Genomic DNA, 15,686 nt, shown 5'->3' with positions numbered 1-15,686 from the left:
AACTGGATACGCAACGAGGACCCTGCATTCTGCTGCCTACAGGAAACACACCTCACAGACAAAGACAGACACTACCTCAGAGTGAAAGGCTGGAAAACAACTTTCCAAGCAAATGGTCAGAAGAAGCAAGCTGGAGTAGCCATCCTAATATCAAATAAAATCAATTTCTAACTAAAAGTCATCAAAAAAAGATAAGGAAGGACACTTCATATTCATCAAAGGAAAAATCCACCAAGATGAACTCTCAATCCTAAATATCTATGCCCCAAATACAAGGGCACCTTCATACGTAAAAGAAACCTTACTAAAGCTCAAAACACACATTGCACCTCACACAATAATAGTGGGAGATTTCAACACCCCACTCTCATCAATGGACAGATCATGGAAACAGAAATTAAACACTGATGTCGACAGACTAAGAGAAGTCATGAGCCAAATGGACTTAACGGATATTTATAGAACATTCTATCCTAAAGCAAAAGGATATACCTTCTTCTCAGCTCCTCATGGTACTTTCTCCAAAATTGACCATATAATTGGTCAAAGAACGGGCCTCAACAGGTACAGAAAGATAGAAATAATCCCATGCGTGCTATCGGACCACCACGGCCTAAAACTGGTCTTCAATAACAATAAGGGAAGAATGCCCACATATACGTGGAAATTGAACAATGCTCTACTCAATGATAACCTGGTCAAGGAAGAAATAAAGAAAGAAATTAAAAACTTTTTAGAATTTAATGAAAATGAAGATACAACATACTCAAACTTATGGGACACAATGAAAGCTGTGCTAAGAGGAAAACTCATAGCGCTGAGTGCCTGCAGAAAGAAACAGGAAAGAGCATATGTCAGCAGCTTGACAGCACACCTAAAAGCTCTAGAACAAAAAGAAGCAAATACACCCAGGAGGAGTAGAAGGCAGGAAATAATCAAACTCAGAGCTGAAATCAACCAAGTAGAAACAAAAAGGACCATAGAAAGAATCAACAGAACCAAAAGTTGGTTCTTTGAGAAAATCAACAAGATAGATAAACCCTTAGCCAGACTAATGAGAGGACACAGAGAGTGCGTCCAAATTAAAAAAATCAGAAATGAAAAGGGAGACATAACTACACATTCAGAGGAAATTCAAAAAATCATCAGATCTTACCATAAAAGCCTATATTCAACAAAACTTGAAAATCTTCAGGAAATGGACAATTTCCTAGACAGATACCAGGTATCGAAGTTAAATCAGGAACAGATAAACCAGTTAAACAACCCCATAACTCCTAAGGAAATAGAAGCAGTCATTAAAGGTCTCCCAACCAAAAAGAGCCCAGGTCCAGACGGGTTTAGTGCAGAATTCTATCAAACCTTCATAGAAGACCTCATACCAATATTATCCAAACTATTCCACAAAATTGAAACAGATGGAGCACTACCGAATTCCTTCTACGAAGCCACAATTACTCTTATACCTAAACCACACAAAGACACAACAAAGAAAGAGAACTTCAGACCAATTTCCCTTATGAATATCGACGCAAAAATACTCAATAAAATTCTGGCAAACCGAATTCAAGAGCACATCAAAACAATCATCCACCATGATCAAGTAGGCTTCATCCCAGGCATGCAGGGATGGTTTAATATACGGAAAACCATCAACGTGATCCATTATATAAACAAACTGAAAGAACAGAACCACATGATCATTTCATTAGATGCTGAGAAAGCATTTGACAAAATTCAACACCCCTTCATGATAAAAGTCCTGGAAAGAATAGGAATTCAAGGCCCATACCTAAGCATAGTAAAAGCCATATACAGCAAACCAGTTGCTAACATTAAACTAAATGGAGAGAAACTTGAAGCAATCCCACTAAAATCAGGGACTAGACAAGGCTGCCCACTCTCTCCCTACTTATTCAATATAGTTCTTGAAGTTCTAGCCAGAGCAATCAGACAACAAAAGGAGATCAAGGGGATACAGATCAGAAAAGAAGAGGTCAAAATATCACTATTTGCACATGACATGATAGTATATTTAAGTGATCTCAAAAGTTCCACCAGAGAACTACTAAAGCTGATAAACAACTTCAGCAAAGTGGCTGGGTATAAAATTAACTCAAATAAATCAGTTGCCTTCCTCTATACAAAAGAGAAACAAGCCGAGAAAGAAATTAGGGAAACGACACCCTTCATAATAGACCCAAATAATATAAAGTACCTCGGTGTGACTTTAACCAAGCAAGTAAAAGATCTGTACAATAAGAACTTCAAGACACTGAGGAAGGAAATTAAAGAAGACCTCAGAAGATGGAAAGATCTCCCATGCTCATGGATTGGCAGGATTAATATAGTAAAAATGGCCATTTTACCAAAAGCAATCTACAGATTCAATGCAATCCCCATCATAATACCAATCCAATTCTTCAAAGAGTTAGACAGAACAATTTGCAAATTCATCTGGAATAACAAAAAACCCAGGATAGCTAAAGCTATCCTCAACAATAAAAGGACTTCAGGGGGAATCACTATCCCTGAACTCAAGCAGTATTACAGAGCAATAGTGATAAAAACTGCATGGTATTGGTACAGAGACAGACAGATAGACCAATGGAATAGAATTGAAGACCCAGAAATGAACCCACACACCTATGGTCACTTGATTTTTGACAAAGGAGCCAAAACCATCCAATGGAAAAAAGATAGCATTTTCAGCAAATGGTGCTGGTTCAACTGGAGGGCAACATGTAGAAGAATGCAGATCGATCCATGCTTATCACCCTGTACAAAGCTTAAGTCCAAGTGGATCAAGGACCTCCACATCAAACCAGACACACTCAAACTAATAGAAGAAAAACTAGGGAAGCATCTGGAACACATGGGCACTGGAAAAAATTTCCTGAACAAAACACCAATGGCTTATGCTCTAAGATCAAGAATCGACAAATGGGATCTCATAAAACTGCAAAGCTTCTGTAAGGCAAAGGACACTGTGGTTAGGACAAAACGGCAACCAACAGTTTGGAAAAAGATCTTTACCAATCCTACAACAGATAGAGGCCTTATATCCAAAATATACAAAGAACTCAAGAAGTTAGACCGCAGAGAAACAAATAACCCTATTAAAAAATGGGGTTCAGAGCTAAACAAAGAATTCACAGCTGAGGAATGCCGAATGGCTGAGAAACACCTAAAGAAATGTTCAACATCTTTAGTCATAAGGGAAATGCAAATCAAAACAACCCTGAGATTTCACCTCACACCAGTGAGAATGGCTAAGATCAAAAACTCAGGTGACAGCAGATGCTGGCGAGGATGTGGAGAAAGAGGAACACTCCTCCATTGTTGGTGGGATTGCAGACTGGTAAAACCATTCTGGAAATCAGTCTGGAGGTTCCTCAGAAAATTGGACATTGAACTGCCTGAGGATCCAGCTATACCTCTCTTGGGCATATACCCAAAAGATGCCTCAACATATAAAAGAGACACGTGCTCCACTATGTTCATCGCAGCCTTATTTATAATAGCCAGAAACTGGAAAGAACCCAGATGCCCTTCAACAGAGGAATGGATACAGAAAATGTGGTACATCTACACAATGGAATATTACTCAGCTATCAAAAACAACGGCTTTATGAAATTCGTCGGCAAATGGTTGGAACTGGAAAATATCATCCTGAGTGAGCTAACCCAATCACAGAAAGACATACATGGTATGCACTCATTGATAAGTGGCTATTAGCCCAAATGCTTGAATTACCCTAGATGCCTAGAACAAATGAAACTCAAGACGGATGATCAAAATGTGAATGCTTCACTCCTTCTTTAAATGAGGAAAAAGAATACCCTTGGCAGGGAAGGGAGAGGCAAAGATTAAAACAGAGACTGAAGGAACACCCATTCAGAGCCTGCCCCACATGTGGCCCATACATATACAGCCACCCAATTAGACAAGATGGATGAAGCAAAGAAGTGCAGACCGACAGGAGCCGGATGTAGATCGCTCCTGAGAGACACAGCCTGAATACAGCAAATACAGAGGCGAATGCCAGCAGCAAACCACTGAACTGAGAATAGGACCCCCGTTGAAGGAATCAGAGAAAGAACGGGAAGATCTTGAAGGATCTCGAGACCCCATATGTACAACAATGCCAAGCAACCAGAGCTTCCAGGGACTAGGCCACTACCTAAAGACTATACATGGACTGACCCTGGACTCTGACCCCATAGGTAGCAATGAATATCCTAGTAAGAGCACCAGTGGAAGGGGAAGCCCTGGGTCCTGCTAAGACTGAACCCCCAGTGAACTAGTCTATGGGGGGAGGGCGGCAATGGGGGGAGGGTTGGGAGGGGGACACCCATAAGGAAGGGGAGGGGGGAGGGGGATGTTTGCCCGGAAACCGGGAAAGGGAATAACACTCGAAATGTATATAAGAAATACTCAAGTTAATAAAAAATAAAAAAAAAGAAAAAAAATGTAAAAAAAAAATAAAAAAAATAAAGGACATTTTGGTTTTGTATTGGCTTTGTTTGCTTTTGTGAGTGAGTATACAACCAAAGATAACCTTGAACTCATGGCGTTCTTCCTGTCTCAGCCTCCTGAGAACTGAGATTACAACTCATGACTGTTTGTAAACTGCTTTACCAAGACTATTGACCAGTTAGTGTTTCTTCAAGAAGCCAATTTATCTGACATTAAGTCCTTAGGAATTTCTATGGATGATTCTAAATGAGACATTGGAGTTCTTGATTCCAAATCCTGACTAAAAAGAAAATCTCAAGTTGAACAACCCCCACTTCCAACTTCAGCCTACGCAGAGCCGGACCTGAGCTCTCAAATAGAGCTGATCTATGCCTTGTCCCAACACACAAAATGAACATTCAGGACAGTTGTGAATCCTTGAATACCAAATATAACTGAATAATGATTCAAACAAAAGGTCAAATAAAAATGTTAACAGCTAACAAGTTCAGATAGAGATTAGCGAATTTTTTTAATGAATCCAACCTGTTAAAGAAAAATTCCACTTTGTTTTTGCCTCCAACCCAGTCTTGAAGGTGTTCAGGAAGCAATGCCTGAAATTAAATTTCAAAAAGCACAAAATAAGGCCAGGGCCTGAAGTGCTGGAATATAAATGAATCCAGTGAAATTCTTTGAATTATCAAGAAACAGAGGTCTATCTTGTGACTTTAGATGCAAGAAAAAGAAGGGGAAAAAAGACTAGAATGCTCTACTTACAGGTAAACTCTGTGTCCTGAAAGCTCAACTGCTTAATACATACATATCCACCTTCAGAGTAAAGAGTCAGAGGCTTAGCTAGTGTTCTGGCTGTAAAACTCTTTAAGAAGAACCCTCAAGTGTCCCATTTCCCAAGGCACTGTCTTCTAAGACTAGAAGAAGCAGTCTGAATTCTAAGGAGCTGCCCCAGTCTTTGTTAGCTCAGAGCCTTTGTGGTTAGCAGCCACAGACTTCCCATCAGCCCTTCTTCAGCTCAGTGAACAAGCCTCCATCGTTCCCCCTGGAAAAGATGCCATGAACAAATCACACCTTAGTGGCACAGGGACTTGGACCGTACTACAAATTTAGACCTTTTAGAGCTAACTAGAGGCTAATTCATGGGTTTATAAGGATGGATCCTGCAGCCAGGGTCTGCGCTGATGTCCATAGTCTGAGTTACCACTGAAGGTCATGCAGATGTCCGTCAGTGCTGCCACCTGAGTTCATGGTAATGTCTGAATTCTTGATGCCAAAAGGGCCCCTTTCTGAGCTCATGGTCTATTGTAGCAGGGAGCAATATCTGCAGTCTGTTCTGCAACCAGAAACCAGGTGTTAGGCCCATGATCCATGCTTGCACAGACTATGAAAAGCAAGGAGGCTACTTTTGCTATGATATCAGTGACTACAGATGCACAGTTGAGAGGAAGAAGAATGAAAGGCTTCTGTGACAACCCCTACTTCTACCCCCATCCCATCCCATCCCCAAAAAATAATAGCCTAGACAAGAAGCCCCAGAAAAGAACTCTTAAAAAGTGTGATTGAGATGTTCTCCACAACTGATAGGTTCTGATGGGAGGTGTGGGAAATAAAGGTTCAATTCCATTTAAGGGGCAGATCACTGAGAGTTTGACAGTGCTCTAGTGAGAATATAGATAACACAGAGTGGATTTATTTTTCTTAGTTTTAGTTTTTACTTCTTTTGGGATGAAAGGTTACAAAGGGGTGGTGGACACAGAAGGACCGGGAAGAGATTGGGATCAGGGTGCATGATGCGAAACTCCCGGAGAATCAATAAAAATGTTATTGGGAAAAAAACATAATAAAACTTATCTCTTCCCAGGGCAAGAAGATGAGGAGAAATTAGTCATGAGAGGCCATCAGTGAGGCAGTACATTATTTGAGTGCACTGAATAATAGTGGACCCCTTGCCATGGACCTCCTCATGCACCATCCCAAACATTGCAAGCAAAGAAAATGGGTCCTAACAGTATCTGTCTGAGAACAGCAATGTTAAAGCAAGGATTTCACCTAGCTTTTGTCAAACAACTTCCATTCATGCATTCCTTCTTTCCATTTAAGCTTACTATGCTTAGAATCTGACAGGAACTCTTCAAAGCCTAGGTGTGCAGGTTAAGAACTTTAATAGTTAAAATACATGAGATGTTCACAGAAATACTGATTATCATCACCCAGGTTCACTCTCTCCCATCCTTTTGCCATCTTTGCTGAGCATGGTTCCAAGCCTCTTGCCACTTTCCCCACATGTCTCTGGGGATCATGGCTATTTACTCTACAGAAAGAACACGGATGAATGGGTTCTCCTCAAACACAAATACCACTGCTTTCAAATTAACATAACAGCTGATAGCCACAGACAGCTTCCATATTCATTACACTTGCTTTATGACCAAAACTGGATGCTTTCCCTATTGAACACTAAAATGAGCATCCATGTAAGGAATCATCAAAGAGGACCATCACCTAAGAGTCACATATGATGAAAACCTAGGGACTGGGAAATCCAAAACTTTTAGTAGCACATGGAGGACTCCTAAGACCTCACATGTAAAACTTCTCCAAAATCAACAGAAATATAAACCTAACTTTTGCGCTTACCTAGGAAGCGCAAGGCCCTGGGTTCGGTCCCCAGCTCCGACAAAAAAAGAACCAAAAAAAAAAAAAAACTAACTTTTATTTCAGTGTAAAACTTCATCCTGAAGACATTAACAGGGGAAGGGAGAGGTCAAGGCTGAAGAAGTGCCAATATAAACAGTACTGACTCTTCAGAACCAGTTCAGTGTTGTAGCAATACAATACCAGGCCTTCCTATCTGTATTCCCCAGCCTGAGCCCCTTAAACCCAGATCAGAATAGACACAAATCATACAACTCAGTGACCTTGAGAGAAGCTTATTTGTGTGTGTGTGTGTGTGTGTGTGTGTGTGTGTGTGTGTGTGTGTGTGTGTGTGTGTACACTATATAGGCTGCCTATTTTGAATATTGGCTATTTTTTTCAATAGCCAAGAACTTAAAGCCAATTCTATTGCTATCAGAGTGAATACGGCATGCAAAACGACCCAAGGAAGCCATTTGCCACTGTCCAGGAAACAGTCTCTAGAAAAGTCACAGCCAATTCTGTAAAATAGCCTATTGGATCTTAGTTGCAAGCAAGCCTTTCTGAAAATACCACAAAAAAATCATAGCAACTAATCTGAAAAGAATCTTAATCATCTATTACTTATCTACGGAGCTCAGGGAACATATGGACCCCTTGATTCTCTTGAAAAAAAGAAAGGAAGAGATTGGGCAAGTGGAACTTTGCTGTGGAATAAAACTTGAAATCTGGCCTGAGATTGGTAAGATTCTCTGTCAAGATATATCCATATATATATATCCAAAATATATATCCATATAGAGAGATGTTTATCTTCCTTGCCCAGTGACCTTAGTTACCAATGGTTCCTCTTCCTACTACATCTCTTAAATCAAATCAAAGATTTGCCTGATTCCTCATCATTATAAGAGTAACCCCTTTAGAATTCATATAGTCTCAATGGGAGTTCTTCAACTCTACTCTTGTAGCATGAAAGAAAATACAAACAAAAATGAATGACCATGGTTGCATTCTGTGAATGATTATTGACCAAATGGCTGGGAATGATTGATCTACAAACACTACTTTGGTATCCCCTAATTTTAATGACACTCACTTCCAAACAGACTTCTCTAGATGGCAGTAGATCTAGTGTTTGCATGCACATATGTATGGTAGAAGACCTATAAAGTACTTAACTCCCAGGCTATCAGCTACACTGTGTTTCAAAGTCTATGATTGGTGTTACTTTGAGCTATATGTGGATCATCCATGCTTTTTATAAAAATATGTACATACAGGTCTGAAATTATAATATTATTAAAAATGAAATGTTTTCAAATTGTGTTTTTAGAAAATGTATACAACCATAAAGAAATCAAGTTTTTATCATACCATTTAGCCTAGGCTGACTGAATGAAAAAACTTCCACATTTGTGGAAAATTAAATGCCTACAGTCTCTTCACAGTTGCGTACTGTATTAAATTCATTTTTATTGTATATGTTGTATTTACACTTCAAATGTTATCCCGCTTTCCCTGCTTCCCATTCATAAACCCCCTATTCAATTACCCCTCCCCCTGCTTCTATGAGGGTGTTCCCCCATGCACCCACGCAACCCTTGCTATCCTAACAGCCCTGACATCTCCTACACTGGGGCATTGAGCCTTGGCAGAACCAAGAGCTTCTCCTCCCATTGATGCCCAACAAGGCCATCCTCTGCTACATATGCAGCTGGAGCCATGGGTTTGTCCGTGTGTACTCTTTGAATGGTGTTTTAGTCCCGGGGAGCTCTGGTTAGTTGGTATAGTTCTTGTGGGTTTGTAAACCCCTTCAGCTCCTTCAATCCTTTCTCTAACTCTTCCAATGGGGACCCCATTCTCAGTTCAATGGTTGGCTGTGAGCATCCATGTCTGTATTTGTCATGCTCTGGCAGAGCCTTTCAGGAGACAGCTATATCATGCTCCTGTCAGCATACACCACTAGGCATCAGCAATATTGCCTGGGTTTGGTGGCTGTATGTATATGGACTGGATCCCCAGATGAGGCAGTCTGGATGGCCTTTCCTTCAGTCTCGGCTCCAAACTTTGTCTCTATAAGTCCTACTATTAATATTTAGGTTCCCCGTTCTAAGAAAGACTGAAGCATCAACACTTCATCATACATCTTCTGAATCTTCTTGTGGTTTGTGGATTGTATCTTAAGTAATCTGAGCTTTTGGGCTAATATGCACTTATCAGTGAGTGCATACCATGTGTGTTTTGTGATTGGGTTACCTCACTCAGGATGACATTTTCTAATCCCATCTATTTGCCTATGAATTTCACGAAGTCATTGTTTGTGAGAGCTGAGATCGTTGTGAAGATGTACCACATTTTCTGTATCCATTCTTCTGTTGAAAGACATCTGGGTTCTTTCCAGCTTCTGGCTATTATAAATAAGGCTACTATGAACATAGTGGTGCATGTGTCCTTGTTATATGTTGGGGCATCTTTTAGGTATATACCCAGAAGTGGTATAGCTGGGTCCTCAGGTAGTACTATATCCAATTTTCTGAGGAACCTCCAGACTAACTACCAGAATGATTGTACCAGCTTGCAATCCCACCACCAATGGAGGAGTGTTCCTTTTTCTCCACATCTGCTAGTATCTGCTGTCACCTAAGTTTTTGATCTTAGCTATTCTGACTGGTGTGACGTGGAATTTCAGGATTGTTTTGATTTGCATTTCCATGATGACTAGGGATTTTGAACATCTCTTTAGGTACTTCTTGGCCATTCAAGATTCCTCAGTTGAGAATTCTTTGTTTAGCTCAGTACCCCATTTTTAATAGGGTTATTTGGTTCTCTGGAGTCTAACTTCTTGAGTTCTTTCTATCAGATGCAGGATTGGTAAAAATCTTTGCCCAATCTGTTGGTTGCCGTTTTGTCCTAACCACAGTGTCCTTTGCCTTACAAAAGCTTTTCAATTTTATGACATCCCATTTGTGGATTCTTGATCTTACAGCATAAGCCATTGGTGTTTTGTCCAGGAAATTTTCCCCAGTGCCCATGTGTTTGGGGCTCTTCTCCACTTTGTCTTCTATTAGTTTAAGTGTATCTGGTTCTATGTGAAGATACACTTGGACTTGAGCTTTGTACAGTGTGATAAAAAATGGATTGATTTGCATTCTTCTACGTGATAACCTCCACTTGAACCTGCACCATTTGTTGAAAATGGTAAATGTTAGCTTTTTACCATTGGATGGGTTTATCTCCTTTGTCAAAGATCAAGTGACCATAGGTGTGTGGATTAATTTTTGGGTCTTCAATTCTATTTCACTGATCTATCTGCCTATCTCTGTACCAATACCATAAAGTTTTTTTTCACTATTGCTCTGTAATACAGCTTGAAGTCAGGGATGGTGATTTCCCCAGAAGTTCTTTTATTGCTGAAAACAGTTTTCACTATCCTGCATTTTTTTGTTATTCCAAATGAATTTACAAATTGCTCTTTCTAACTCTATGAAGAATTGAGTTGGAATTTTGATAGGGATTGCATTGAATATATAGTTTGCTTTCAGCATGATGGCAATTTTTGCTATGTTATTCCTGCCAATCCATCAGCGTGGGAGGTCTTTCCAAATTCTGAGATCTTCAATTTCTTTCTTCAGAGACTCGAACTTCTTGTTATACAGATCTTTCACCTGCTTTGTTAGAGTCACACCAAGCTATTTTATATTCTTTATGACTGTTGTGAAGGGTATCATTTCCTTAATTTCTTTTTCAGTCTGTTTATCCTTTGAGTAGAGGAAGGCTAGAGATTTGTTTGAGTTATTTTTATATCCAGCCACTTTGCTGAAGTTGTTTATCAGGCTTAGTAGTTCTCTGGGGGAACTTTAGGGGTCACTTAAGTATACTATCATATCATCTGTAAATGATATTTTGACTTCTTCCTTTCCAATTTGTATCCCTTTGACCTCCTTTTGTTGTCTGATTGCTCTGCCTAGGATTTCGAGTACTATATTGAATAAGTAGGGAGAGAGTGGGCAGCCTTATCTACTTCCTGATTTTAGTGGGATTGATTGAAGTTTCTGTCCATTTACTTAGATGTTGGCTACTGCTTTGCTTATACTATATTTAGGTATGGGCCTTGAATTTCTGATTTTTCCAAGACTCTTAGTATAAAGAGGTGTTGAATTTTGTTAAATGCTTTCTCAGCACCTAATGAAATGATCATGTCTGTTTTTTTTCTTTGAATTTATTTATATAGTAAATTATGTTGATGGAATTCCATATATTGAACCAGCCCTGAATAACTGGGATGAAGCCTACTGGATCATGGTGAATGATCATTTTGATTTCTTCTTGGATTTGGTTTGTGAGAATTTTTTTTGAGTATTTCTGCATTCATAGGGGAAATTAGTCTGAAGTTCTTTTTGTTTTTTTCTGGGGGGGTGTGTTAGGTATCCGTATAACTGTGACTTCATGGAACAAATTAGGTACTGTTTCTTCTGTTTCTATTTTGTGCAATAGTTTGAAGACTATTGGTATTAGGTCTTCTATGGAAATCTGATAGACTTCTGCACTAAACTCATCTGGGATTTGGGGATTTTTTTTTCTTGGTTGGGAGAATTTTTTCTTTTAAGACTTCCTTTATTTTATTTACATGAGTACACTGAAGCCGTCTTCAGATACATCAGAAATTGGCATCAGATCCCATTACAGACGTTTGTGAACCACCACATGGTTGCTGGGAATTGAAATCAGGAACTGTGGAAGAGCAGTCAGTGCTCTTCACCACTGAGCCTTCTCTCCAGCCCTGGTTGGGAGACTTTTTTTTTTTTATTAACTTGAGTATTTCTTATTTACATTTCGAGTGTTAATCCCTTTCCCGGTTTACAGGCCAACATCCCGCTAGCCCCTCCCCCTCCCCTTTTTATGGGTGTTCCCCTCCCCATTGCCACCCTCCCCACAACAATCACGTTCACTGGGGGTTCAGTCTTAGCAGGACCCAGGGCTTCCCCTTACACTGGTGATCTTACAAGGATATTCAGTGCTACCTATGAGGTCAGAGTCCAGGGTCAGTCCATGTATAGTCTTTAGGTAGTGGCTTAGCCCCTGGAAGCTCTGGTTGCTAGGCATTGTTGTTCATATGGGGTCTCGAGCCCCTTCAAGCTTTCCACTTCTTTCTCTGATTCCTTCAACGGGGGTCCTGTTCTCAATTCAGTGCTTTGCTGCTGGCATTCGCCTCTGTATTTTCTGTATTCTGGCTGTGTCTCTCAGGAGAGATCTACATCCGGCTCCTGTCTGCCTGCACTTCTTTGCTTCATCCATCTTGTCTAATTGGGTGGCTCTATATGTATGGGCCACATGTGGGGCAGGCTCTAAATGGGTGTTCCTTCTGTGTCTGTTTTAATCTTTGCCTCTCTATTCCCTGCCAAGGGTATTCTTGTTCCCCTTTTAAAGAAGGAGTGAAACATTCACATTTTGATCATCCGTCTTGAGTTTCATTTGTTCTAGGCATCTAGGGTAATTCAAGCATTTGGGCTAATAGCCACTTATCAATCAGTGCATACCATGTGTGTTTTTCTGTGATTGGGTTACCTCACTCAGGATGATATTTTCCAGTTCCAAACATTTGCCTATGAATTTCATAAAGTCATTGTTTTTGATAGCTGAGTAATATTCCATTCTGTAGATGTACCACATTTTCTGTATCCACTCCTCTGTTGAAGGGCATCTGAGTTCTTTCTAGCTTCTGGCTATTATAAATAAGGCTGCGATGAACATAGTGGAGCATGTGTCTTTTTTATATGTTGGGGCATCTTTTGGGTATATGCCCAAGAGAGGTATAGCTGGATCCTCAGGCAGTTCAATGTCCAATTTTCTGAGGAACCTCCAGACTGATTTCCAGAATGGTTGTACCAGTCTGCAATCCCACCAGCAATGGACAAATGTTCCTCTTTCTCCACATCCTCGCCAGCATTTGCTGTCACCTGAGTTTTTGATCTTAGCTATTCTCACTGGTGTGAGGTGAAATCTCAGGGTTGTTTTGATTTGCATTTCCCTTATGACTAAAGATGTTGAACATTTCTTTAGGTGTTTCTCAGCCATTCGGCATTCCTCAGCTGTGAATTCTTTGTTTAGCTCTGAACCCCATTTTTAATAGGGTTATTTGTCTCCCTGCAGTCTAACTTCTTGAGTTCTTTGTATATTTTGGATATAAGGTCTCTATCTGCTGTAGGATTGGTAAAGATCTTTTCCCAATCTGTTGGTTGCCGTTTTGTCCTAACCACAGTGTCATTTGCCTTAAAGAAGCTTTACAGTTTTATGAGATCCCATTTGTCGATTCTTGATCTTAGAGCATTAGCCATTGTTGTTTTGTTCAGGAAATTTTTTCCAGTGCCCATGTGTTCCAGATGCTTCCCTAGTTTTTCTTCTATTAGTTTGAGTGTATCTGGTTTGATGTGGAAGTCCTTGATCCACTTGGACTTAAGCTTTGTACAGGGTGATAAGCATGGATCGATCTGCATTCTTCTACATGTTGACCTCCAGTTAAACCAGCACCATTTGCCGAAAATGCTATCTTTTTTCCATTTGATGGTTTTGGCTCCTTTGTCAAAAATCAAGTGACCATAGGTGTGTGGGTTCATTTCTGGGTCTTCAATTCTGTTCCATTGGTCTATCTGTCTGTCTCTGTACCAATACCATGCAGTTTTTATCACTATTGCTCTGTAATACTGCTTGAGTTCAGGGATAGTGATTCCCCCTGAAGTCCTTTTAGGGTGGAGGATAGTTTTAGCTATCCTGGGTTTTTTGTTATTCCAGATGAATTTGCAAATTGTTCTGTCTAACTCGCTGAAGAAATGGATTGGTATTTTGATGGGGATTGCATTGAATCTGTAGATCGCTTTTGGTAAAATGGCCATTTTTACTATATTAATCCTGCCAATCCATGAGCATGGGAGATCTTTCCATCTTCTGAGGTCTTCTTCAATTTCTTTCTTCAGAGTCTTGAAGTTCTTATTATACAGATCTTTTACTTGCTTGGTTAAAGTCACACCGAGGTACTTTATATTATTTGGGTCTATTATGAAGGGTGTCGTTTCCCTAATTTCTTTCTCGGCTTGTTTCTCTTTTGTATAGAGGAAGGCTACTGATTTATTTGAGTTAATTTTATACCCAGCCACTTTGCTGAAGTTGTTTATCAGCTTTAGTAGTTCTCTGGTGGAACTTTTGGGATCACTTAAATATACTATCATATCATCTGCAAATAGTGATATTTTGACTTCTTCTTTTCCGATCTGTATCCCCTTGACCTCCTTTTGTTGTCTGATTGCTCTGGCTAGAACTTCAAGAACTATATTGAATAAGTAGGGAGAGAGTGGGCAGCCTTGTCTAGTCCCTGATTTTAGTGGGATTGCTTCAAGTTTCTCTCCATTTAGTTTAATGTTAGCAACTGGTTTGCTGTATATGGCCTTTACTATGTTTAGGTATGGGCCTTGAATTCCTATTCTTTCCAGGACTTTTATCATGAAGGGGTGATGAATTTTGTCAAATGCTTTCTCAGCATCTAATGAAATGATCATGTGGTTTTGTTCTTTCAGTTTGTTTATATAATGCATGACATTGATGGTTTTCTGTATATTAAACCATCCCTGCATGCCTTGGATGAAGCCTACTTGATCATGATGGAAGATTGTTTTGATGTGCTCTTGGATTCGGTTTGCCAGATTTTTATTGAGTATTTTTGTGTCAATATTCATAAGGGAAATTGGTCTGAAGTTCTCTTTCTTTGTTGGGTCTTTGTGTGGTTTAGGTATAAGAGTAATTGTGGCTTCATAGAAGGAATTCGGTAGTGCTCCATCTGTTTCAATTTTGTGGAATAGTTTGGATAATATTGGTATGAGGTCTTCTATGAAGGTCTGATAGAATTCTGCACTACACCCGTCTAGACCTGGGCTCTTTTTGGTTGGGAGTCCTTTAATGACTGCTTCTATTTCCTTAGGAGTTATGGGGTTGTTTAACTGGTTTATCTGTTCCTGATTTAACTTCAGTACCTGGTATCTGTCTATGAAATTGGCCATTTCCTGTAGATTTTTCAAGTTTTGTTGAATATAGGCTTTTATAGTAAGATCTGATGATTTTTTGAATTTCCTCTGAATCTGTAGTTATGTCTCCCTTTTCATTTCTGATTTTGTTAATTTGGACACACTCTCTGTGTCCTCTCGTCAGTCTGGCTAAGGGTTTTCTTGTTGATTTTCTCAAAGAACCAACTTTTGATTCTGTTGATTCTTTCTATGGTCCTTTTTGTTTCTACTTGGTTGATTTCAGCTCTGAGTTTAATTATTTCCTGCCTTCTACTCCTCCTGGGAGTGTTTGCTTCTTTTTGTTCTAGAGCTTTTAGGTATGCTGTCAAGCTGGTGACATATGCTTTCTCCTGTTTCTTTCTGCAGGCACTCAGAGCTATGAATTTTCCTCTTAGCACAGTTTTCATTGTGTCCCATAAGTTTGGGTATGTTGTACTTTCATTTCATTAAATTCTAAAAAGTCTTAATTTCTTTATTTCTTCCTTGACCAGGTTATCATTGAGTAGAGCATTGTTCAATTTCCACGT

Source organism: Rattus norvegicus, chromosome 8, assembly GCF_021556685.1.
Source record: "Rattus norvegicus strain SHRSP/BbbUtx chromosome 8, alternate assembly SHRSP_T2T, whole genome shotgun sequence".
In the NCBI taxonomy this organism is placed as follows: domain Eukaryota; kingdom Metazoa; phylum Chordata; class Mammalia; order Rodentia; family Muridae; genus Rattus; species Rattus norvegicus.
This window is presented reverse-complemented; position numbering follows the sequence as displayed.